The sequence below is a fragment of the Vulpes vulpes genome, chromosome 13 (assembly GCF_048418805.1).
Source record: "Vulpes vulpes isolate BD-2025 chromosome 13, VulVul3, whole genome shotgun sequence".
Classification (NCBI taxonomy): domain Eukaryota; kingdom Metazoa; phylum Chordata; class Mammalia; order Carnivora; family Canidae; genus Vulpes; species Vulpes vulpes.
This window is the reverse complement of record NC_132792.1, coordinates 93,568,179-93,592,257: the sequence shown is the minus strand read 5'-3', so window position 1 is coordinate 93,592,257 and position 24,079 is coordinate 93,568,179. Positions and strand designations below refer to the sequence as shown.

At 39.5% G+C, this 24,079-nt stretch overlaps 1 protein-coding gene across 7 annotated transcripts in view; it reads right to left on the bottom strand.

Annotated features, from left to right (window-relative positions):
- GREB1L (GREB1 like retinoic acid receptor coactivator) overlaps nt 1-21,986 on the bottom strand; it is a 257,957-nt gene extending 235,971 nt beyond the window's left edge. For all 7 annotated transcript variants that reach the window (XM_072735060.1, XM_072735063.1, XM_072735065.1 and 4 more), the window contains exon 1: nt 21,857-21,986. The gene's annotated coding sequence lies outside the window, so the exon portion shown is untranslated. The remainder of the gene's footprint in view (nt 1-21,856) is intronic.
- Nucleotides 21,987-24,079: the final 2,093 nt, after the last annotated feature.

Sequence of the window (24,079 nt, the reverse complement as noted above, 5' to 3'; positions counted from 1 at the left end):
ATTTAATTTTTTGAAGCCTCTCATAGCTAAAACATTTTATCCTATTTTGAACAAAAATTCTCCCCTACTTATTATTCTACACAGCAATGATTTAAAAACCTCAAAGTAGCGCAATATATCTTTAAAAGAAATATCAACCACAAGTCAACTATATAAAGCAGTTAAAAGTAGAACTCTTCTGTTGGGAGCTGCAAAGGGCCCTCAGCATGTCCCCCAGAGCCCCCTGCTCTACCCCTCTGCAGCCCAAGGCACCTCAAGATGTCTGCAACTCTGCAGAGCAAAATTTAAAAACCATTGCTTTAAAGGTAATGAGAAGCAAATCTAATTCCTGCTGCACATATCAGCCCTGGAAGACAGCTATCTTGTCTCTCTCTATATCTTCTTGGATTAAACTTGTCCCTTTCAAATATCTACTCCCTTTATGTAATTTTCTTCCATATCTCCTCCATCCTGGTCACTCTTCCTCTGAAAATGTAGAAACCATACCTAAACATAATTCTTTAGATACTGTGATCAGCCAAGGATACTGCTCTTGGTGCAGCAATAGAAGTTAAGGAGGGCTTAGTGAATGAAGAAGGACCTGAGCTAGACCTTGAGAAATGTAGGATTTAGGTAGAGAGGAGAGAAGATAAAATTCCAAGCTGGGAAGACAGCATGAACAAAATACAGAAATTAAAATGAGGGCCTCCTGGCCCACTTTGAATACTTCTCCAGGCTCTTAACTGGTTCTTTCCATTCAGCCAGCTGCCCACTCTCTTATATTTCTTGGAAGAAAATTAAGCCAGATTTTATCTCCATGAATGTAGGCTTCTGTGTGCTGAAACCAAACAAGGAACATGATCTGGGCAGTACTAAAACTAGATCATTTCAATATTGTAGTTATTGCCACAGAAGAAAGTACCCGACAAAGATGTTTAAGTCTAAAAAAAGTGTGTCACCTTTCAATGAGTCAACATCTTGATAAGAAGATTCATAAAGGTTTATAGCACTATTGAGGAGGATCCTTGGGAATTCTCAAATCTAAAGTCAACCCAAAGAACATCTTGCCTCTAAAAAATTATCTTTTGCTTTGTCACTCGCCAAATCATTGGTAATATGTGCCACAAATGGTCTCCTGGTTGTAAAAACAGCATTTTCATATTTCATATATATATATATGAGTGCTAACCCACCAAGGCAAAATATCTTGTGAAAACAAATATTAAAAGACTGACTTTTTGGTAAATGTAATCTTCAAAATGCATCCTCTCATGTTACTTAATTTTCCCACTTACAGATAAGAACTGAAGCACATCAATGGTTCATATAATTTGGTTTGTTATTCAAGAATGAAGGTCTTAAAAATGGGATATTTCACTATATACTCCTTCCTATAAAATGTGTTCATTATTGATTAAATGAATATTTACTATTTCATATTATAGGAATGTGATTTTTATAAAGCAGTCCTCACAAACCTGGAGAAATTGAGATCTTGTCCTAAATTTTAATATGTGTTATGAATCTAAAAATTTTAAAGGTGTCCAAAAAAACTGATCTTACTAGCATTCAGGGTAATTGATTCAGACATTTTATTTCCATTATTTTCTCTTTTCCTTCATCTCAAAAGGGGATAATCTGAATTGCTCTAATCTGAAAAACAACAATAAGTGTAGCAAATACTTGACAATGAAGATGGAAAGCCTCTAAAAATCTGTTACCTTAGTAACGGCAAGAATGTGGAAGAATAAGAATACACTGTCAGGACATCATTTCAGATTCCACAGATTTGAGGCCTAAATACAGTCAGCTTTCATTAGCTTTTTGTTTTTCCCAGCAGGTCCTTGGACTTTGAAACAAAACCTGAATGACAGCTATGAGCAATTCCAGCCTGGCTCCTGATTAGCTATGCCAAACAAAACAACTCTCTGCAGTGTAAACTTTCCAGGCATCTGCAACCAAGCCTCTGTAGAGACTATAATTCCTCAGTGAGATTTGAAGGAGAGTCAGAGGTTGGGGGGTAAAGGGTGACCAGGAGGGGGAAGGGGGGAGGGGAGAAAAGGATAAGACCTTCCCCTCTACCTCGACCTAGTTCCCTGAACTAGTCTGATTAAAGCAGGGGAATAAATAAAGTAGAACTTGTCTTGGTGTTGTTGTCATTGTCACTTTTTAATTCTGCTTATTCTAGATTTAACCAATTCTCTAAATCTGAATGTGCTATTCCAATTAACATCCATAACATCGTATTCCAAACCACCCATGCATTTAAACCAAACAAGCTATTCTGAGGCCCTATTAGTATCAAATAGAGCAAGGAGTGGATTAAAAACATCTAAAAGAGAAAGGAAACAACATCTATGAATAGGCAGTGCCCCATATGAATGCAAACTAACATTTTGTGCCATTTGCTGTCATTCACCTTTGGTGCATGCAGACCTAAAATTAATTGCATCAAATGACAGTGCACTATGTTGTGTGGTCCCATCTGCTACATAATTAGATCCTGGTAGAACTATTAAGAAGCTTTTTTCTTATGATCACTCCCCTTAATTTTACCTAACGAACATTCCTTTATCTACACAAAAGAATTACAGATTAGATTTCAAAGCAGTCCATTTTGATCAGATGCTTAATTTTAAAGTTATAAGTGGTTTCAGAAAAAGTTGTCTGAAGAAAATTCTATATTGGAGTGCTAGCTGATAGTTCAGTTGTAACGAGATGAGTTGAATTAAAAGATTGACTTAAACTTTGCCAATAACCCTTTTAAAATTTCAGAGGTAAAAACTATTATTTTTATACTTCTTGGTGACACAGCAACATGGTAGCATTGAAATGTTCTCTTGTCTTCTGGAAAAATGACACTTAACCACACTGATCTCTATTGCTTCTGAGATAACCTACAGACACTGGTAGTTGGGTTACTTAGAACGCTGGGCAACAAAGGTCCCTGCTCCTAGTCAGTACCCATTTTTTTTAACAATCTCCTGATGATTATGTGGTGTTTAAAGTAAGGAAAATAGCTCTAACACCCTAAGACGTAATTTGCAGATATATGTCAACAGATGTCACAGAAAACTTAACATTTGCATAACCACATAAAAGCCTAGCCCAGATTAGGACAACATTAAATTTAAATCATCAAAGATTCAAGTGGAAAATTAAAGTTCAGACATAAAGAAGCACCTTTATAAAGATTTATCAAAAATCACAATCAGGGAGATATTAATTTTGGAAATCACAGACAAGGAAAACTTCAATGTTTGAGAAAGGCAATATCAAACCAGAAAGCTACTGCAATCCCACCATTCTATTAAACTATATAAAAGAACCTTAAGTATATTTTTATAATATGCGAAGACAAGAACAGTGATGTCAGAACAACAGAAAACCCCTCAATATGAGTCTGTGCTTGAAATCCCAAACCAAACCTGCTGATTCAGCACAAAGTCATCAACAGAGTTCTTATCTGTAAAAGGAACAATCCATTGTCTGGCTGAAACAAAGGGCAGTGCACAGGAAATCAGTCAAATCTGGGCCAGATGGTCACTGATTCAAGTTTCATTCCCCCCCTCCCCCCGCTCCCCGGCACTACAAAAATAGATTCAGACAGCATTTTTGGTTATCAGGTAATAACCCTTCGTGTAAGGTATAAACATTTCATGATTACCTATACGACCTCCCACCTCAACACCATCTGATTTACTAAAACAGAATGTCCTTATAAAAAGTTAAATGAGAAAATTGCTATGAAGCAGTTATTGAAGGGAAAATACCTCTGAAACCCATTATTTGCTTCTTAGACATGGCATGGAGTTTTATCAAGTGGAATGGTTAAAAATATGCACACCAATTTATTCTCATCTATTGTTTTTTCTCAAATCATAAGATCGAATAAAAATGAACCTAGAGAAAACTAGCTTATCACATGCATTTCCTACCAACTGACCACTGATAATCATGAAAAAGAGTTTTGTGGTTTGTAACCCAGAAACGCTTTTTACCAATGACAAACCACCAACAAAAATAACTACTGATTTTGATTATAAACTAATGTGCCGGACTTCATATCACAGAATCTATAAATTATGATACTGCTATAAATACACATTTCACACACCTACTATAAAATTTAATTTTAAATTCTCAACAGCAACTATTAATTAAAGCCAAATATGCAGAATTGTGTCTTAAAATCTGCAAGCACTCTAGGGAAAGATAGATATTAAAGAATGGCATTAAATAAAAAGTCAAGATCTCGCAATAAAAGTATTCAGAAAACACTCCTTTACTTTTCCTAACTATAAAAGATATTTCAGTTATAAGCAAAGGTCTAGTCTTTTCTTTGAAGAGAACCGTTGATTTTATAACAGTTGCTCAGAGAAATATTTAGATTTTTGTGACCTAAGTAAATTTTATCAACCAACAAATAGCAATTCCTTTAGTAAACTTTATAATCTTTTTTATAATTACTTTGGAAATGTCAACGCAGGAGTACATTTTATGGGCATGCTATGGAGCCACTTTTCCAAAATTTACATATAGAAAGGTTAGGGTAGATCAAAGACTTTTTTGTCTGTTTTTTTTTACACAAGATAATCACAGGCTGGTAATGCAGCAGCTAAAGACAAAAATGACCTCAAAATATGCAATCAACAGCAACTCACACAAATGGTCTGTTTTATTGCAGGGAAGTAGAGAAAGCTGCTAAACTCAATACAAGGTAACCTCCCTGAAGAGAACAGTCTAGCTTACACAACTGTCAACAAGTGAGTATAAAATGAAGCCAAGTTACAGCTTTGAATCTTGACCTTCTGTCTTAAAGGGAATAGTGAAAAGTGGAAATATTTTCATAAAATTTGTCCTCAGAAATTGCTCCTGAAAGTCGATTTATAATTATGGTATCAGACTAAATTTTAAGCAGTGGTTACAAATACAATCTAAATATAAACATAGTATATAGATACGTGCATGTGTGATACTCATAAGTGTGCTTCAGCTTTTTTTTAACATCTCAGATTGATTTATTTAAAATATATTTCAAAAAATATATATCAAAAACCTGATTTCTTTTTAAAAACACTACTATTTTTCTTTACACAGTACTACAAAATAATATTCAGGATCATACTGTAAATTATGGAACTGTTGTCACATGTGCTTTTCCAGCATATAAATTAATTTTCTTCTAATATAATTTTATAATCTCGAAAAAACTAATTTGAAAAAATTAATCTATTAAGAACCCTTAAAATAAGGTAGTTGAGTTTGGCTATTTAACAGGTTTTTTTTTTTTCTTTAGTGTAAAATAAGGATTTATTTCAGTATTTGTGAAAAAAGAAGAAAATGACTATTCAAATTAAAATTCTTTACTTTCTGAGCTCATCTTTAGAGTCTCTACGATAAATTTACATTTAAATGAAACACACACAAAGGCAGCTGGACTATCATAACCATCCCACACACATTAGTGTTTTCAGAGATTTAAATCTCTAACTCTTAGGAAAGAGAAAATTGTGACTTCACTATTTTTTGTCATTGCAATGGGATTTATATGTTAATGCTTTAACTTAATTTAAGAGTTAAGGGAAAAGTATCTCTAAACAGATCAAAATAGAATTCTACTAACAAAAGTCAACTCAGAACAGAGTTCTCATGCATTTAAGTTTCTGGAAAACCAGCTATTAAATAAGGTAAAAACAAACACTATAATGACTAAATAAATGTAATGAATTAGAATTTAGCAGACTAAATTATGATCTTGTTCTTTAATAAGCCCTAATATAAAAGAATAACAGAGTTGAAAGCCAAAATATTATTGTACATACCACTGAGTTCTAGTTAAGTTCGTTCTTTCTCTTTCTTTCTTTCTTTTCTTTCTTTCTTTCTCTCTTTCTTTCTTTCTTTCGTTTGTTCTTTCTTTCGTTCTTTCTCTTAAAGATTTTATTTATTTATTTATGAGAGACACAGAGAGAGAGGCAGAGACACAGGCAGATGGAGTAGCAGGCTCCTCACAGGGAGCCCGATGCTGGACTCATCCAAGAATGCCAGGATCATGCCCTGAGCCAAAGACAAGACACTCAACTGCTGAGCCACCCAGGTGTCCCTATTTTTCTTTCCTTAACAGGTTGGGTGGTCCACAATCCAGGTAGAAAATTTAATTCCACTCAAGTCAAAGAAAATTTGTAAAGAGGCAACATATTTATGGTAAATATGGTGTTGATTTAGTCTTATTACTTTTTTATTACTGTACATAATGAGAAACATATATCAAGGGCCAAATTAGAGTGTGCATACCTTTCACTGATGAAAAAATGATAAGACTCCAATTTTCTAAAGAGTGAATTGGCATTTATAAGAAAATATGTACACTTATAAGAAATTTTGTGATCTGTGCTCTGAAAGTTTAGTATTTCTCAATATAATCCATATGCATTAGTAAAATAGTAATGTATCAATTAAGTAAGTAATCTCATGTAACTGTAAATGTGCTTTAAACATAGACTGAGGTCAAAATAAACTTTTACTCATTGTCTCTCTAAATGATAATTTCTTTTTTTTTTTTATGATAATTTCTTATACCTTAAATTTACCACATCTCAAAATGAGCTTATTTACCAAAAGTAGTTTCTGCTCTATAAGACAACAAAAAAGATGTGAGTTGAATACTGACCAAATTCATATATGCAAAATATATACATCACAGTTTGGGTTTTATTTATAGATACATTAATATCCATGAAGTGCCACTAACAAACTTAAGAGTCATACCATGATTTCCTTAACATCACCAGCATTGTTTCAAATTTTTTTTTTCATTGTTTCAAATTTTACATAGAATGCTTCATGAACAAAGTTAACAATATCTTCTAGTTTTAAAAAAATGAATGGACATCAAATTTCCATCAGATATCAGTGCATTTGAATTCTTTTATAATTTTGGTAACAGAACAAATAGCACACCCTTACATATTATGTTATATAAATCTACTACATTAGTAATGATTTCAAGAATATGGTTAAAACAAAACTAGATCTGAATCTACGAAACCAAAAGTCACAGAAATGCATTTGAACTACAGTGTAGGCTTCCCTAAGGTCAGAGATAGTTCTTTATTCTCCTTTCTCTTTCTCCACAGCACAACTCCAATTATAGGTACCTGATAAAGACTTATTAAGTTAACTTTCATTGTTAATTTCCTGCCCAAAGGAGAATTCTATTATCTCCACTGGATATAAATATCTTGCTCAGTAAGAAAACCATGATGAAAAAAATTATTTTTAAGGAAATGACAAATGTATTTGATGCTGTAATTACTTTTTCTCAAATGAACTGAGAGGAAGTTTGATATTGTAATTGCTGTAATTGCTGTTGCCAATTATTACTTCAAAGTCTTAAAAAAATCAGTACAGGTTATACACAAACCTTAAGATAGAATTATGGTGCCTGTTTGCAATTGGTAAACTTTTAGCTCCCCATACAGATGTCTGGTAATCTCCCATGTAACAGTATCTAAAGTAAGCCCAAACTGTTTGATTTTGGAAGTCTTACCAATTTGAAATTTAATGAGCAAAACGAATTGTAACATATATACAGTACGAGAGATTTTTCATATTTTTCGTTTTTTTAAAGATTTTATTTATTCATGAGAGACAGAGAGACAGAGAGAGAGAGAGAGAGAGAGAGAGGCAGAGACACAGGCAGGGGGAAAAGCAGGCTCCATGCAGGGAACCTGACGTGGGACTCGATCCTGGATCTCCAGGATCACACCCTGGGTCAAAGGCGGCGCTAAACCTCTGAGCCACCAGGGCTGCCCTGTCATCTTTTTCAAAACGTTTTTTCCAGAATTCCAATTCCATGGTTCTATTTCATCATGCATTATTATCATGAAAATAAATGACTTTTGATTTTTTTAAAGATTTATTTATTGGGGTGCCTGGGTGGCTCAGTTGGTTAAGCATCTGCCTTCGAATCAGGCCATGATCTCAGAGTCCTGGGATCAAGCCCCACATCAGGTTCCCTGCTCAGCAGGGAATATGGTTGTCTCTCTCCCTCTGTCCTCCCCACTAATTTAGTTATTTATTTGAGAGAGAGAGTTGGGGGGCGGCAGGGGACACAGAGGAAGAGGGAGAGAGTTTCAAGCAGACTACACTGAGCCCCACACAAGACTCCATCTCACAACCTGAGCTGAAACCAAGAGTCTGACGCTCAACAGACTGTACCATCCAAGGCCACCCTGACTTCCAATTATTTTTTATTAATTAGGATAGTTATTGACAAAGTTAAAGCCTATAGTACCTAAAATATGTATGTATCTTGTAAATAAGTAAATTTGATGATAAACTGATCATGTATGGAGGATTACAAAGACATCATCATTTTGCAAAACTCAAAAAGAGAAAATGAAATGCATCTCCATTCATTTCTGCCACAGAATTGTTTGGGGTTTATTTTTCCTTGTTAGCATCCTTTACTCAAAAGATAATGCTATTGACCTAGCTTCCACAGGACTTGGGCCTCATTTCAGCATTTCCCATAGAGGTAATAAGCTTATGTTGTTCCATCTACCACCCCACCGCCCTTTTCCCAGCTCCCTTTGGCTCAGTGGCTTAAGCCTGAAAGAAGTTTGGCCAAGGTTAAGGATGGATTTCACAGCCATGGAAAAAAAGGAACATGTCTACAGAAGTCATTCATTCATTCATTCATTCATTCATTACCAAATATTCTCTAAGGAACAATTATATGCTTATTTTAGGTATGGAGACAGAGTAGTGAGCAAAAGAGACAAAGTACTTGCACTCATGGAATGTTCATTCACATTTGGTGAGTATGTCCAAGATTTGACCTCCACTACATTCCTTACTAACCAAGCTACTGCCTTGGTACAGTCTGGTTCTCCAAAATAAGGTGCTAGCTGGTCCCCTGGTGGTCTGAGTTAATATGCCTATTAGCACCCATCTATACCATCTTCAGCAAAAGCAGGAACATTTGCAAAAGCTACCTTTCTGGATAATATAAAACACGAGATACAATTCCTGACATCCAGATCTTACAATCTAGTTGAGTAATAAGACATGTACCCAAGAGTATGACTTTAGAGGGAAGAACAAAGGCTATAGAATCAGCCAGCCCTAGGTTTGAATTCTGACTTTTTCACCTACTATCTAGGGGCTCTTGTGAAATTTACTTAAGCCTTTCTGAGCCTCGTTTTCTTAGCTGTAAAAACAAGAATCACGATGCCTACTTTACAAGGCTGTTGTGAGGATTAGAAATGATATGTGCACAAAGCCTGAAGTAGTGTACCCTAATTTTTATTAAACACTCGGATTAAATTCTTCACTCCTGCTATAAATTAAATGATTAAATAGTATGCAAGGATGAAGTAGAGAAGCATATACGGGTCTTAAAGACCTTTATGGCTGTTTTTTTTTTTTTATTAAAGGCTATGTTTTGTGCATGCACACATCTTCTGACATATATATACACTCTCCAAAATTCCAGATAGGCAACCACACTATGTATTATACTATTCAGCCACGGTGCCTGCTCTGGAAGGAGAGGTTAGATAAGGCATACCACTGACTCATGAGTCTTGATGATGGCAAAAAAAAAAATCCTCAAACATTTAGAATATCTGAAATACCATAACCCAGACACTATACTTCCAGACTCCAACATAGTTTCAGTAAGATTGTGCAGATGGTCCATTTAATACCTGTCCATATATCAAACAACTTCTCACACCTTTTGACCAAGAAAACTATGAAAATATCATACCTAGTATTAGATCATTCCATTCATATGAGCATGGGGGAGAAAAGTTGGTTTTTACATGGTCCAACTTTTCTAGAAAATGAAGAACTTGGTAATATTAGTTAGAGGCAAAACAGATAATACAAATTGGTACTCTCTGATGAAGTCAGAGGCCTGCAATTCAGCAAGTCAGATAAGGAAAAACCCCCAATACTTCCTGAGGGTCTATTTTGTACCAGGCAAACACGCTTAGTGAGTTGATCCATTATCTTGGAAATGTGACTATTTTGCAGTCAAATTGTGAATCAACGGTCTTTGAGTAAAAAATATATCAAAAGTTTCAGAGAAAAATTGTTATTTGTTCAGCAGAGGTTTTTTTTCAGGTTTTTTATTCATTTGAGAAGAGACAGAGAGTGCGTGTACACACACACACACACACACACACACACACGTGAGGGGGAGGAGCAGAGGGAAAGGGACAAGCAGACTCCCTGCTGAGCAGGGAGCCCCATGGCGGCCTCTATCCCTGGACCCTCGGATCATGACCAGAGTCAAGGGCAGACACTTAACTCACTGAGCCACCCAGGTACCCTAGATTTTCTCTTCCCTTTTTTTTTTTTTTAAGATTTTATTTATTTGTTCATGAGAGACACAGAGAGGCAGAAACATATAGGAAGAAGCAGGCGCCCCATAAGGAGCCCAATGTGGGATTTGATCCCGGACCCCAGGATCACGCCCTGAGCCCAAAGGCAAAGGTCAACCGTTGAGCCATCCAGGTGGTCTCTAGATTTTATTTCTTATTTAAAAAATTAGATTGATTTTATATTACTAGATGATGAGGCTATCAGAAAATGCAGTTCTTTGTTTTCACATCAACCCATGATAATACAACCTGTCAAATTATGCACATGAGAATGTAAAAGAAACATTCCTTATATTAGTCCTAAGTGAAATGTTGCTGCTCTATTACTATTAGTAATATTACTAGTCTACCTTGATCCTTCACTATACCCCAAATTGTGAAGATATAGGTCTAGTCATTCTCTAATGTCAAGACCTTAACCTCCTACTCCAACAATTTTCAAGGGATTACTAAATCATCAGAGTAGAACAGCTACCTGAGATTCTATAGCTGATTAGGAAATGAACCCTTATTCATTGGAGGGAAGGGGTTCAATTGCAAAGTAAGTTTCTTTATCAGCTCAAGAGGTTTGATTAGTTTATTTAGAGAATGAAGGGATCAGAGCACATTCTAAAACAATCATTGAAAAAAATGCTGCAAATTTAAACCATATAGGGAATATCTTCATATAATATGTGTCACAAACCTATGCAGAATTTTCAAGTATATTCCCAACAAGTGAAATTAAGGAAGAATATTTCAGAAATATTCTTACCATCATTTATCTTCCATCTCCAATATTACAGACATTGTTATGATTTTTCAAAGAATTATCAATTATAAATAGAATGTAGATTGTCAATTCTGTAAAGTGTAATTAATCAGTAAGTATTTTGTATTTACCATGTATCCAATACCATATTAGATATTTTGGAAAATATAGATTATAGAACGCCACAGTACCTTCTCTAAAGGGACCTACTCTCTAATCATGAGGAAAAAATGCTTTCTGAAATAATTAGGGAATATAAATATCTACAATAAAATTCTAAAACTGTGGCATATACATTATGAATGTTATTGAAGCTTAGAGTTGGAGAAACTTAATGAAAACTTCCATATTTAGTATATTTCTATAAAAGAAATAAACTAGATCTCAAGGCAGTGGTTCTTCAGCATTACGGAGCATGAAAATGGCCTGGGGCCTAACCCTAAGGCTTAGACTTCGCATTTAAACAGCATTTCTGGTTGATCCCCATATAGGTGGCCATAGTTTAGCCAACACTATGTTGAATAATAGGTATGATTTACAGGAATCTCTAAAGCAGCGTTGTCCAACATTTTGCAATGGTAGAAATCTTCTATATCTGTGCTGTTCAATATATTAGCTACTATCCATATGTGGCCATTAAGCTCTTAAAATGTGATAAGTGGGGGCAGCCCGGGTGGCTCAGCGGTTTAGCGCCACCTTCAGCCCAGGGCCTGATCCTGGAGACCCGGGATCGAGTCCCACGTTGGGCTCCCTACATGGAGCCTGCTTCTCCTTCTGCCTGTGTCTCTGCCTCTCTCTCTGTCTCTCTCATGAATAAATAAATAAAGTCTTTTTTAAAAATGTGATAAGTGTACCTGAGAAACTAAACTTTTTATTTCATTTAAATTTTATTAATTCTAGTTTAAATAGCCACAGGCATCTCTGGAGGAGAAGAGACTTCGAAGAGAAACATGAGCCAAGCCATAGACAGGAAAGCACATAAGCAGGATATATAGGTAGGAGAGACAACTGATAGGCTTGTCCAAAACAGAGGTTTTATATTAGATTATCATGAGGTCAGATTATGAAGAACCTTGGAGGAAACTGAATTTCATGGTACCTATTCCTAGTTGCCTAATTGAGTCATTCCTAATCTTTAATATGAACAACCCCAGAGGTTTTACATGCTTACCTAAGGAGTGGATCTTTTTCCCTAGGCTCTGGGGTGAATCTTAATTATTCTCTAACAGTCATGGTTATTTCCATTTTCCTTATCAGAGACTGGTTGACACATGAGTATATGGTAAATTCTGGCCAATGAGATTTGGAATATCTATGTATGTTGGCAAACTCTTACAAAAATACAGCCTGGGGCAGCCCAGGTGGCTCAGCGGTTTAGTGCCACCTTCAGTCCAGGGCCTGATCCTGGAGACCTGGGATCGAGTCCCACGTCAGGCTCCCTGCATGGAGCCTGCTTCTCCCTCTGCCTGTGTCTCTGCCTCTCTCTCTCTCTCTCTCTGTTTCTCTCATGAATAAATAAAATATTTTTAAAAATACAGCCTGAAGTAGAAGAACCTTTTTCTGACTCTAGTCTAAACTGTATGAGGTTTGAGTGTGCTGCTGACACCTTGGGATAATGAAGAGACAAGAAGGAAGACAAGTGCCATCAAGCTGAGCATGTCACAGAATGAACTAAAGAAGCTGGGTCTTCTCTTCAGTTAAAATAAGTGTCCTTCAATAAAGTAATGAGTGTTTAACTGTAGAATGTGTAACTACAGAATATCACATAGTCATGAAAAAGAATAACAGATAGGCCAGTTGACTTAGAAGTATATCCCTTGTGTTTTATTAAGAAGCAAGTGAAAAAAAGAAACATGATTTTTAATATGTCTTAATGATAGATTACATATATAAAGTATGATAGTATATAATATGCTCAAAACATACAATATAGGATTACATGATTACAGAAAAAGTTATAACAAAATAAACATATTGGCTACACTGTTGAGATAAATCCTGAAGTGAAAGGTTCACCCACCCTCTAAGATAAGAATGGCAGTAACGATCTCCTAGTTCCCTGAATATTCCAACAGAAACACAGACATAAACTTACTATAAGTAGTACTCGCTTAATTGGTTTAAAATGCAAGAAATAAATGAGACATTATACCAATTACATCTTCTCGTCATATCGTCACATCGTGACCTCTACAGACAGTCGTGACAATTTAGACATTCCTGCTCTAACACTAAACGTATGGAATGACAAATGTGAGGAATGGTTCTAAGATTTTTATGTTCATAAAATCACCTGGGAAGATTGTTAAAATGCACATTCCAGGGTCCCACCCCAGAAACTTATTCAATAGGTTAAGAGACCAATAATCCTCATTTAACAAGCACCCCGGGGCGGGTAAGACAGGTGTTGACAGATCACACTGAAAAACAGTGAACTGAAGGATGTCTGATTGCTTTACAAACTGAATAACCAAAGAATTGAGAAGTGTGGTACACTAGAGAGAACAAAGAATTTTGAAGTCAAAAGATCTAGGTTACCTCTCAACCTAATCCCCCACTTACTCCCTCTCTTGCTCTCCCCTTCAGTAGCATTGGCATCCTTGCTACTCCTCTCAAAATAGATGAGAATGCTCTTCCTCTCAACTTCCCAATGATTCACACAGACTTCAGGTCTTCACTCAAGTGTCACATCCCCGTGACACCTTGTAGAGAATCACAGTTCCTATCTCATCTTCTCATTCCCTTTGCTGCTTCATCTTCCTCTCTAGCATTTCTTGCAATCTAAAATACAATGGTTCACTCATTTTCTCTTGCTATTGTTTGAGCCCCATAAGAGCAGGAATATTTGTTCATTTTCTTCATTACAGTATCCTCAGCACCTAGAACGGCACCTGGATAGAGTTCAAAGAGATTTCACTTGGCCAAGACAAAACAAATGAAGCATGAAACATTCCATGATAGGAGGCGAATACATCCAGAAGGTGGACAGCTTGTTAATATAAATTCCTGGGCCCTGCCAGAGATTCTGATGATTCCAGGGGCTTGGAGTGGGGCCTGAGATTCTGAATTTCTTTTTTTTTTTTTTTTTAAGATTTTACCTATTTATCCATGAGAGACACAGAGAGAGGCAGACACATAGGCAGAGGGAGAAGCAGGCTCCCTGAGGGGAGCCCAATGTGGGGCTCAATCCCAGGACCCCAGGATCATGACCTGAGCTGAAGGCAGACTCTTAACCACTAAGCTACCCAGAAGCCACGAGATTCCGAATTTCTAACAGAAACTCACGTGATACTGATACAGCCTGGAGAGTTATCACGGGCCTCTGTCCATTTTTTTTAGTGAAATCCAACCTATTCTACTGTTTGAAAACAGCTGCAGGCAAAAGAGGGAAAGCTTTGTTCTACTCACGTGCACATCAGAAGAGAAAAACTATTCCTCTAATCTCTGTGTACTTCAGTTATCTACCCAAATAAATAAAACAATTCTACAATAAAAATATTTTTCACTTATCTATATGTCATGGATACTTACTGCAACTTAATTTTTAATAAAAATATGATGTTTAGTTTATTTCTAATTTTTTACTCTATAAATAATGATCTGGGTGATATTTCTGTCATATTCTTTTGTATATTTGTCTAATTATGTCTTTCTAACAAATTCCTAGGAGGGAAACTTAAGTCAGAGTTTGAACCAAACCTGTCCAACAGAACTTTCTCCAATGATGGAAATCTTCTATATATTCACAGTCCACTATGATAGCCACTAGCCACATGCCACTATTAAGTGCTTGAAATATGATTAGCACAACTGAGAAACCGAATCTTTAGTTTCATATAATGTTAATTAATTTAAACTTAAGTAGCTGCATGTGGCAAAGAAATACCATATTGGACAGGGTAAGAATAGACATTTAGGTCTTGATCCATGATGCCAAATTGCTCTCCAGAAAAGCTGTAAGCATTTGCCTTCACTCTTAGTGTACAGCAATCATACCTATCCCACTTCCAACACTAGATGTTATCAATCTATTGAATCTTTATAATCTGAAAGTTTAAAAATTGTGTTTTTATATGTATTTCATTTATTAATAATGTTGAACAGGGCTGTTTCTTCCATCATCACATTCATTCAAATGCAAATATTTTCACCCGTTAATTAACTGAAGGGTTAGAAATTATCTGGCTTTACAAATTTGTTTTGTTGTGTCCACATGTTTTCTTACAATTTCTTGACAACATATAAACTCATATAAAAATATGAATTTTGGGAGGTGCCTGGGTGGCTCAGTTGGTCAAGCACCTGCCTTCGGCTCAGGTCATGATCCCAGGGTCCTGGGATCGAGCCCCATGCCCAGATCCCTGTTCAGTGAGCCTGCTTCTCCCTCTTCCTCACCCTCTGCCGCTGCTCATATGCTCTCTCACTCACTCACACTCTCAAATAAATAAATAAAATCTTAAAAAAATATATATGAATTTTCAACTCCACTTAAAAAATGAAATGATCTGGCAACAGTGACACACACTCCCATAGGCACAAATCAGTGAAGCCTTAGAAATTCCCCACTGCCTTTAGGCTTCCTTGCCTACCAGAACCCATTAGCCCATATTATTTTATAGGTGTTCACTTCACTCACTCAGATTACCTACTTGACCCCTACAGGCACCTGAGTTTACAATTCCTCTGAGTTAAATTTTGAGGAATTAAAAGGCAAACAGCAGCTAATAATAATAGCTAAATTTCATTTCATACTTGCCATGCAAAAGTGATGTTATGATATTTCTGGGTTATTTTATAACTAATATTTAACTAACAGAAGAATACTTTCCTAGTGGTTCCCTAAAACAGTGGTTCGGCACCAGAAGGGTTCTTAAAATGCAGATAAGTGGGCCCTGCCCTGAGTTTCTGATAGAATAGTTTGGGTTGGGCCTCAAGAATTTTCATCTAAATACAAGCTCCAAGTACAGTTCTACTCTGAGGTGAGGTTTTTTCAAAGGTATGGATACCCTGGAAGTGTAGTAATAATGTGTAATTTTTTAATAACCTTTTTATTTATTTATTTATTTATTTTTTAATTTTTAGTTATTTATGATAGTCACACAGAGAGAGAGAGGCAGAGACACAGGCAGAGGGAGAAGCAGGCTCCATGCACCGGGAGCCCGACGTGGGATCCGATCCTGGGTCTCCAGGATCGCGCCCTGGGCCAAAGGCAGGCGCCAAACTGCTGCGCCACCCAGGGATCCCTTTAATAACCTTTTTAAAAATGAATTTATACATCCTTTCTTCTCAAAACGTCCACATTTATTATTTCATTTTATCTTTACAACAATCCTGTGCAGAAAGTTGATAAGTAGAGCAGTAATTGTTCGTTCCATTTTATATAAGAAAAGTAAGGCACAAGAATTAAGAATTCACCCAAACACATAAGAAATTAAAAGAGCTAGAACAAGCAAGTTTCCTAACTCCTAACCTGGGTAATTTAGGCAAACATAGCAATCCAGGACACAACTGGAACTTGCTTCTCCAGACTGGTATCATAAAAATAGAACCAAGCCCAAGAAGAGAAAAGACCATATAAAATTCGGTTCACAGCAACAAACATTTATCAAGTGCTGATTATGTGTTAATTATGTTAATCATGCCTATAGTCTCTACTGTAAGGACTGTTGAAGATATTCATAAAGCACAGAAAATTTTTAAAATAAAATCTGAAACCACAACCTTGAAAAGATACTGAATCTCCATATCATAGGATAAAAGCAAACATGCTGAAGGGGTAGGTAGTAGGGGTAAATACAGAGTTAGGTAGAAGAGAAGAGTCACTGTGGGAGCTTCACATCTGGAGTTGGAGGAGTTGCTATCACCAGTCAGTCAAGAATGGGAGGGAAGAAGAGTACACAATAGGGAGCCCTCCTGGAGCTTAGCAGCACAAAGAGCTGCTGTTATCCACACTGGGTGTGTGTTTGCCAGAAATATCAGGACTGCTGGAACTCCAGAACTTACAAGGGCATGCTTTTGTGTCGTCTAAATTACCTTGACTATATAAGAACTCAAGTCAGAAGGAATAACTTCATTATCCATTTGCAGGCAAAAGATATCATGTTAGGGCTCATGAAACTTTCTCTCTGATTTTTCCCCCAAGTTTGGAGAAGCATTCCTAGTAAAAATCCACCAAATTGTGATCACAATAATGCTAATTATAAATCAGCCCCTTGAGGGGAAAAAAAGAGAGGATTGCATTTTCACTTAAGTAGAACTGATTTATTATTAACTTTAGCAATTACTTTCCTAAGATTTAAAATAATAACTAATCGCAGTTACCACAGACTGAAAATACAAAAAAAAAAAAACCCAAAACAACTATAATTAATTTGAAAGATCTATCAGAACATTTGATTCAGTCTTTATTATCAATGTAACTGACCTGTCCTATATAGTTTTATAGTCTAGTTCAAAATGATTGAGGCAGTAAAATGTCTACTACCTCATTTAGAAAACTATAGCAAATACTGCAAGGGAGCGGGCAGCGGGGGGATACCTCTCTCTTTGCACAAGACCAAAGAAATACAAATCAAAACAAAGGGATACAATTTTACATTGATCAAACTAGTCACAATAACATAAATGTTTTAAAACAACATAACCACACACATAGATTGCCAAAGACAGTATAAATTTATATAACCCTTTTGGAAAGTAATTTGGAAATTACCAGCAATCTGGAAATGTCCTATTAAAAATAAGAGTTAACATTTACTTGTGTTTTCATCATGCTATTGCTTTTTATCTTAACTTTGTAGAGACTATTACTATACCTATTTTATAAGTTAGGAAGCTAAAGTTCTAAGAAAAAAATTTAAAAGTAAATTTTTCCAGTAAGTGATGTAGCTAAGTTTTGAACCCGAAACTTTAATTTTAGAGTCTACCCATTCACAACTACATTATTACCTCTCTAAAGAAATAATAGGAAGGAAGGAAGGAAGGAAGGAAGGAAGGAAGGAAGGAAGGAAGGAAAGAAAGAAAAGAAGGAGGAGGAGGAGAAGAAGAGGGAGAAGAAAGTTACATTCATGAGGACAGTGATCAAATTATTTTTAAATACTAGAAAATTCCCAAGTTGAGGAAGGGCTAAGTAAATTATGGTACATTAATTGAATAGACTATTATAAAATTACTACAAATAATAGGAAGTAAATCATAAAAAATAATGAAAAAATCAGGGTAGAAATGCATCTGTAATATAAGACATCTGTAAAAAAATATATGCATATGGCAAGACTCAGAAGAGATCTGGAAGAAACAAGAACTATTACATTTTTAGAAGAACTTCCTACTAGTACTTAATTTTCTTTTGTTATTGTCAGTCTTGTCAATCAAGATTACTCTAAGTACCCTTATAAATCCATTCTTTTAGTTTGTATTCTCATCATCCCAATCAAACATTCCTAAAACTTCACTAATAATGTATTCATATTACAGACTTATTCAAAATAATTACATAATATTCTTTATTGGTGATTCTGAAGCTCTAAAGAATGAGACTTCCTTAACATCAATGATTTTTGCAATCACTATTCACAGTGTACTTTTTTTTCTCTTCTCAAATTATTATTTAGACCCTAGTTAGTTAACATACAGTGCAATATTGGCTTCAGGGATAGAATTCAGGGAATCATCACCTACATACAACACCCAATGCTCATCATCACAAGTGTCCTCCTTAATGCCCTCACTCATCTAGCCCATCCCCCACCTGCCTCCCTCCAGCAATCCTCAGTTCATTCTCTATCTCTTATAGTTTGTTTCCCTCTCTCTTTTTTCTTTTTTTTTCCACCTCCTATATGTTTTCTTTTATTCTACCTCCTATATGTTTCTTAAATTCCACATATGAGTGAAATCATGGTATTTGTCTTTCTCCTATTACTGTGTACTTTTGAAATACCTTAATGAGCCCATACAGAGTGACTAAAGTAAACTAATTCTTTTTACTTTCATAAACTTGCAATCACTCCTCAGCTCCCTGTACTCATCCAAGGATCATTTGTCCAGAGTTTGCAGGTGTTTTAGAGATTAGAAAGATTTACTACTAAAAACATGATCTCTAAGTGAAATAAAACAGCTGTAGGGATATTCACATTCTAAATACTTGTGAAAATTACTAATCAAATTATGTCAACTTCTTTTGAAGTTGGTAAGTGAACTTTATTTCCACTTACCAAAAAGAAAAGTAAGTTTGGTAAGAGTAATTTCCCTAAAAATGACACCATGAGCTGTGAAGAAAATTCACTCCTTTGCCATACAAGGTGATACACAGACACCCATTCAGCTTAGGATTTGGCCTCTATCACTAACATAAACAGACATTTTGTGGGAAAGTGAAGTAGCTGTTCTTCAATGATATCAATCTCATAAGAACAGGAATGTAGTTTAAACACCTCTCACTTCCTTTTTATGAGTCTACAAATCAGGAATTTTTTTTTTTTTTGGTCACTCTACTATCTAGTACACACAGGTCCAACCGGGTTATCCTTAGCCAGTCTTAGGACACCTACAGAGCTGCGATTTTAATCATAAAAGTTTATATTTAAAAGGACCTTTAGAAACCAAGTAGTTCAATCCATTTATTTAACTGAGGGGGAAGCAAAAGCATTTCTAAGAAAGTTCCTTCATTTAGCTTGTTGAGGGTAAATGCAAGCTTGGAACTAAACACATCCAAATACCTTAAACTTGGCCTTCATATTTCTCCCTCACCATTAAGTTTTCGTATTGTGTTATGTCAACAGGAGTGTATACATATGTCTTTTCAATGTCTTCCGATAATATACTTCACCAGACAGAGTAAGCTATAGTGCTCATGCTTTATTTCATAAAGAGTTCCAAGTGGAGGATCACATTTTTAAAGGTTATTAAAAACAGTGCAGAGAAACTAGTGATGGTGGGGGGGGAGGAGCAGGGATAATAGTTTTTAATAGTCCTGCTTTCCACAGTATACTTGTTTCAAGATTTTTAGCACTCTGATCTTCCACTGTAATATGTGCCTTAAGGGCAAAAAAAAAAAAAAAAGGTTCTAAAGTCATCACCAGTGGATATCGCATAGTCATCATCACCATTGATACGTAGTTCAGTCTTCACTTATACTCCATTCTTTTTTGTCCTTTATTTCCATAATCTAATTCTACTTTAATAGAAGTTGTGTAGAAGAATATATAAGAAACTGACACAGTGGGAAGGAGGACATTGGGAGTATGGAGATTGAGAAAGAAGACTTCCTTTATGCTGTTCGAAATCCTTACCCTACGCATATTACTTTTCAATATTAATTAAAAATTTCCCTTTAGACACATGCCCATAGTCACATAATTCTACTACTAAACATTTTCAATGCAACAATTCTTGTAATTTTTTTTTCCCCTCTTTTAAGTAACTCTTCAGTATCGCAACTCGTGGAATCACAATAGAAATTTTCCGAAAGAAAAAGAACAACGCGGTCACAAAACTCAAAGCAGAATCCCAGGATCTAAAAGTACAAGAAAATGTATGGTGGGATGAGAGGCTTTTAAGGGGGCATCTGATTCAAGAAGTGTTTGCAGAAAAGCTCTTCCCCATATTCAAATGGCTAGGTCTCAAAACGGGATTTAGGTGGGATTTGGGAGGGAGGGCTCTTTATAAAGGTGTGAAAAATAGAAATTAAAGTTTGGTGTCTGTCTTGTGCACAGGAGACAGAGGGCTGGGGTCGAGCGGATGAGGACCTTGTGACAGTCACGTTCATGCAGGAGAGGAGCAAGGTTGAAGGAGTTTCTCCAGGATCCGTCCACCTCAGTTGGAGGCAGCAGCTGTTCCCGTGCAGATGAATTGTTCCGGCCCTCACTTGGGCTCGACTGAACTGAGAAGCCCCACGAACTGAATCTATACAGATCTTTTTTTTTTTTTTTGATGGAGCTCGGAAGAGGGACCAAGGGAATTGGTTTACTTTAACCAAGCGCCTCCTCATCACCCTGGCGGGCCAGAGCACACAGCTCACCTCGCTGTCCACTTGTGTCAGGGTCAGCTGTCAACACAGCCCTTTGTGCCTCGTTCCGATCCGGAGTGGTCCTGCACCACCCGCAGAGGACACGGAAACGCTGGCGGCAGACGCGCGCGCTCGTGACGAAGTGACATCGGATGTGCGGGGAAGAAGCCCCGGGACGCGGGGCAGCCGCCCCGCCGCCGCCGGACGCTCTCAACTTTGCCAGGCGGGGCCCTCCCCATCCCGCCCCGCGTCACCCCCGCGCCCCCCGCCTGCGGTCCGCTCCGGGCGGCCCCCTCGCAGCCCCCGCGGCGCCCCCCCCCCCCCGCCTCTGCGCCCCCCGCCGCGCCGCAGCCTCTCCCGCCGCTCGCTCGGGCTCCCGGGCTCCCGGGCTCCCGGGCTCCCGCCACAAAGGCAGCGAGCGGAGCCCGCGGTGACAGGCCTCCCGCCTCCCGCCTCCCGGCGCGGACCGCACGGGCTGGGTCCCCTCCGGGCGCCGACGCGAGGGGTCCGGACCCGAGGCCGCCGGCGGCGCCTGTCCTCGCCGCGCACACGCGCGCACACGCCCCGCGCCGCCCCGCAGAGGTGAGCCGCGGCGCTTCCCGGCGCGCAGGGTGCCCGCAGCCCGCCAAGGGGCAGCTCCCGGCCGGCTCGCGCCCCCGGCCCCCGGCCCCGCGCCCCCGGCCCCGGCCCCGGCCCCCGCGCCCCGGGGTCCCCGCAGCCGCTCACCTGGCCCTGGCGGGGCGCTCGCGCAGAGGACCAGGGGGTGGCCTCGCCTCGGCCGGGCTCGCCTCCCCACCCCCAGTCCGGGTCCCGGCGCTGCGCCGCGCTCGCTCCGGCCGCCCTCCGCGAGGTGCTAGCGCCGCCGGTGGCTGGCGTCTCTCTGGCAGGCGAGCTCGCCGCGCGCTCAGTTTCCCGGGGCGGAGCGAGGCGGCGGCCGCCGCGGCCGGAGGCGGATTCCTCAGGTGCTGCCCCTCCCGCTTCCCCAGAACCTCCGCGCCGGGGACCCCGCGCCCCCTCCCCCCTCCCCCCGCCCCGCCCCCGGCCTCCCGGCCTCCCGGCCTCCCGCGGCCCTCGCGCCCGCGAGTGGCCTTGGGGGCCCCGCCCCGCCGGAGAGCGCCGGGCGCACGCCCCCCCGCCCCCTGCCAGGCCGCCCCCTGCCAGGCCGCCCCCAGCCCGCCGTGCTCGCGCCTCCAGTTCCAGACTCCGCGGCACGACCGATGTGCGTGGCCACGGTGGGGTGTGCAGGGCGGGGGTGCGCAGGGGGTCTTCTGGGAAGGAGGACCCCCCCCCCCAGGGCGGCTGGCGCGCTCAGCCAGGAAGAAACATTTCTCGCGGCTCCCGCGTTCGTTCAAGTGCCCTCGCTCCCCTGCGCGGTTGCTTTCTGTGTGCGCAGGACCGCGGCTGCAGGGCCCTGAGTGTGAACCCGGCCTGCGCGACGGTGGGTCAAAAACCCTTGGCCTTTGCTCGAAGGGGGTAGGGCGGGGGCCGGGCGCGGACAAAACCAAACAAGCCCGGGAGCGCCGGGCCACAGCCGACTTTTGCACCTCCGGGCTGAGCGCGCTCCCGCCGGCGGACCCCGGCCGGGCGCGGGGGGAGGCTGCCCGCCGGCCTGGGCTTGGGCTGAGCCTCGCGGACCCGGAGCCGTGGCCCGCCGCCCCGGCAGCCGCGTGCAGCAGGCCCTGGACCGCGACCGGTGCTGCGGGGCCAGAGTTCTCAAGAGATGCTCAGCCGCCAGTGACAGATCTAGCTCCGCTTCTCACAGCGGCTGGTTTCTGTTGCTAGAGGTGTGGCTCCATTTTAAAGACTGTCATTGTTGCCAGAGATAGGCTACTGGACTCCTTTCCTGGATTGCCCACCCTCTGGAAGAAACAGCTCCACACAGTCTTGGTAAAGAAAAGCTGATCCGTTTTCACCGTCTTGGGGACAAATGTAGCCCCGGGTAGCTCAGCATGTTGGGGGAAGTAGGGCAGGAGAGCGGCACCCAGTCTCCGACCAGGGTTGCTTATCAGTCTATTGTTATGATATCGTTATCAATTATAGTTTAAAAACAACTTCGATTAAAGTAGATCTCAGGGGATCCCTGGGTGGCTCAGCGGTTTAGCGCCTGCCTTTGGCCCGGGGCGCAATCCTGGAGTCGTGGGATCGAGTCCCACGTCGGGCTCCCTGCATGGAGCCTGCTTCTCCCTCCTCCTGTGTCTCTGTCTCTCTCTCTCTATATATATATATATAAATATTTTTTAAAACGTAGATCTCATATGATCTCTAATTACATTTTGTTTGCTTGTCTTCCTTTTTTTTTTTTTTTTTTAAAGAACATAAATGCAATTTCCCACCTCCTTTCTTTTTTGGTCGATCCAGAGGGAATTGACCAGAAGACACCAGAAAATAACTTAAGGCACAGTTCAGTTATGACTAGCAAAAGCAAGGGATTTATTTGTGGTTTCATTGGTCTTCTCTCCCTCCTCCACTGGAAAGACACACTCAACTGCCATTTTCTTTAAAATCATTTTGTGGTGTTAAGAAGCAGAAATGGTTTGGTTTACAATTTGGTTTGTTTTTGGGGATCCCTGTGTGGCGCAGCGGTTTAGCGCCTGCCTTTGGCCCAGGGCGCGATCCTGGAGACCCGGGATCGAATCCCACGTCGGGCTCCTGGTGCATGGAGCCTGCTTCTACCTCTGCCTATGTCTGTGCCTCTCTCTCTGTGTGTGACTATCATAAAAAAAAAAAAAAAAACACAATTGGTTTGTTTTACAATTGAATTCCTGTTGTCCAGTCCTTAAAATCACATAGAAACACTTTCAAGTGCCACGAGGGCAGGAAACAGGGCTTTCAATCACTGCTGAATTCCCACGTCCTGGATCTTGCTCACAATACAGGCTTAGCAAATGAAATCAATATGGTTTTTAAACAACCACAACATAGAAAGATGCAGATGATTAACAGTATAGC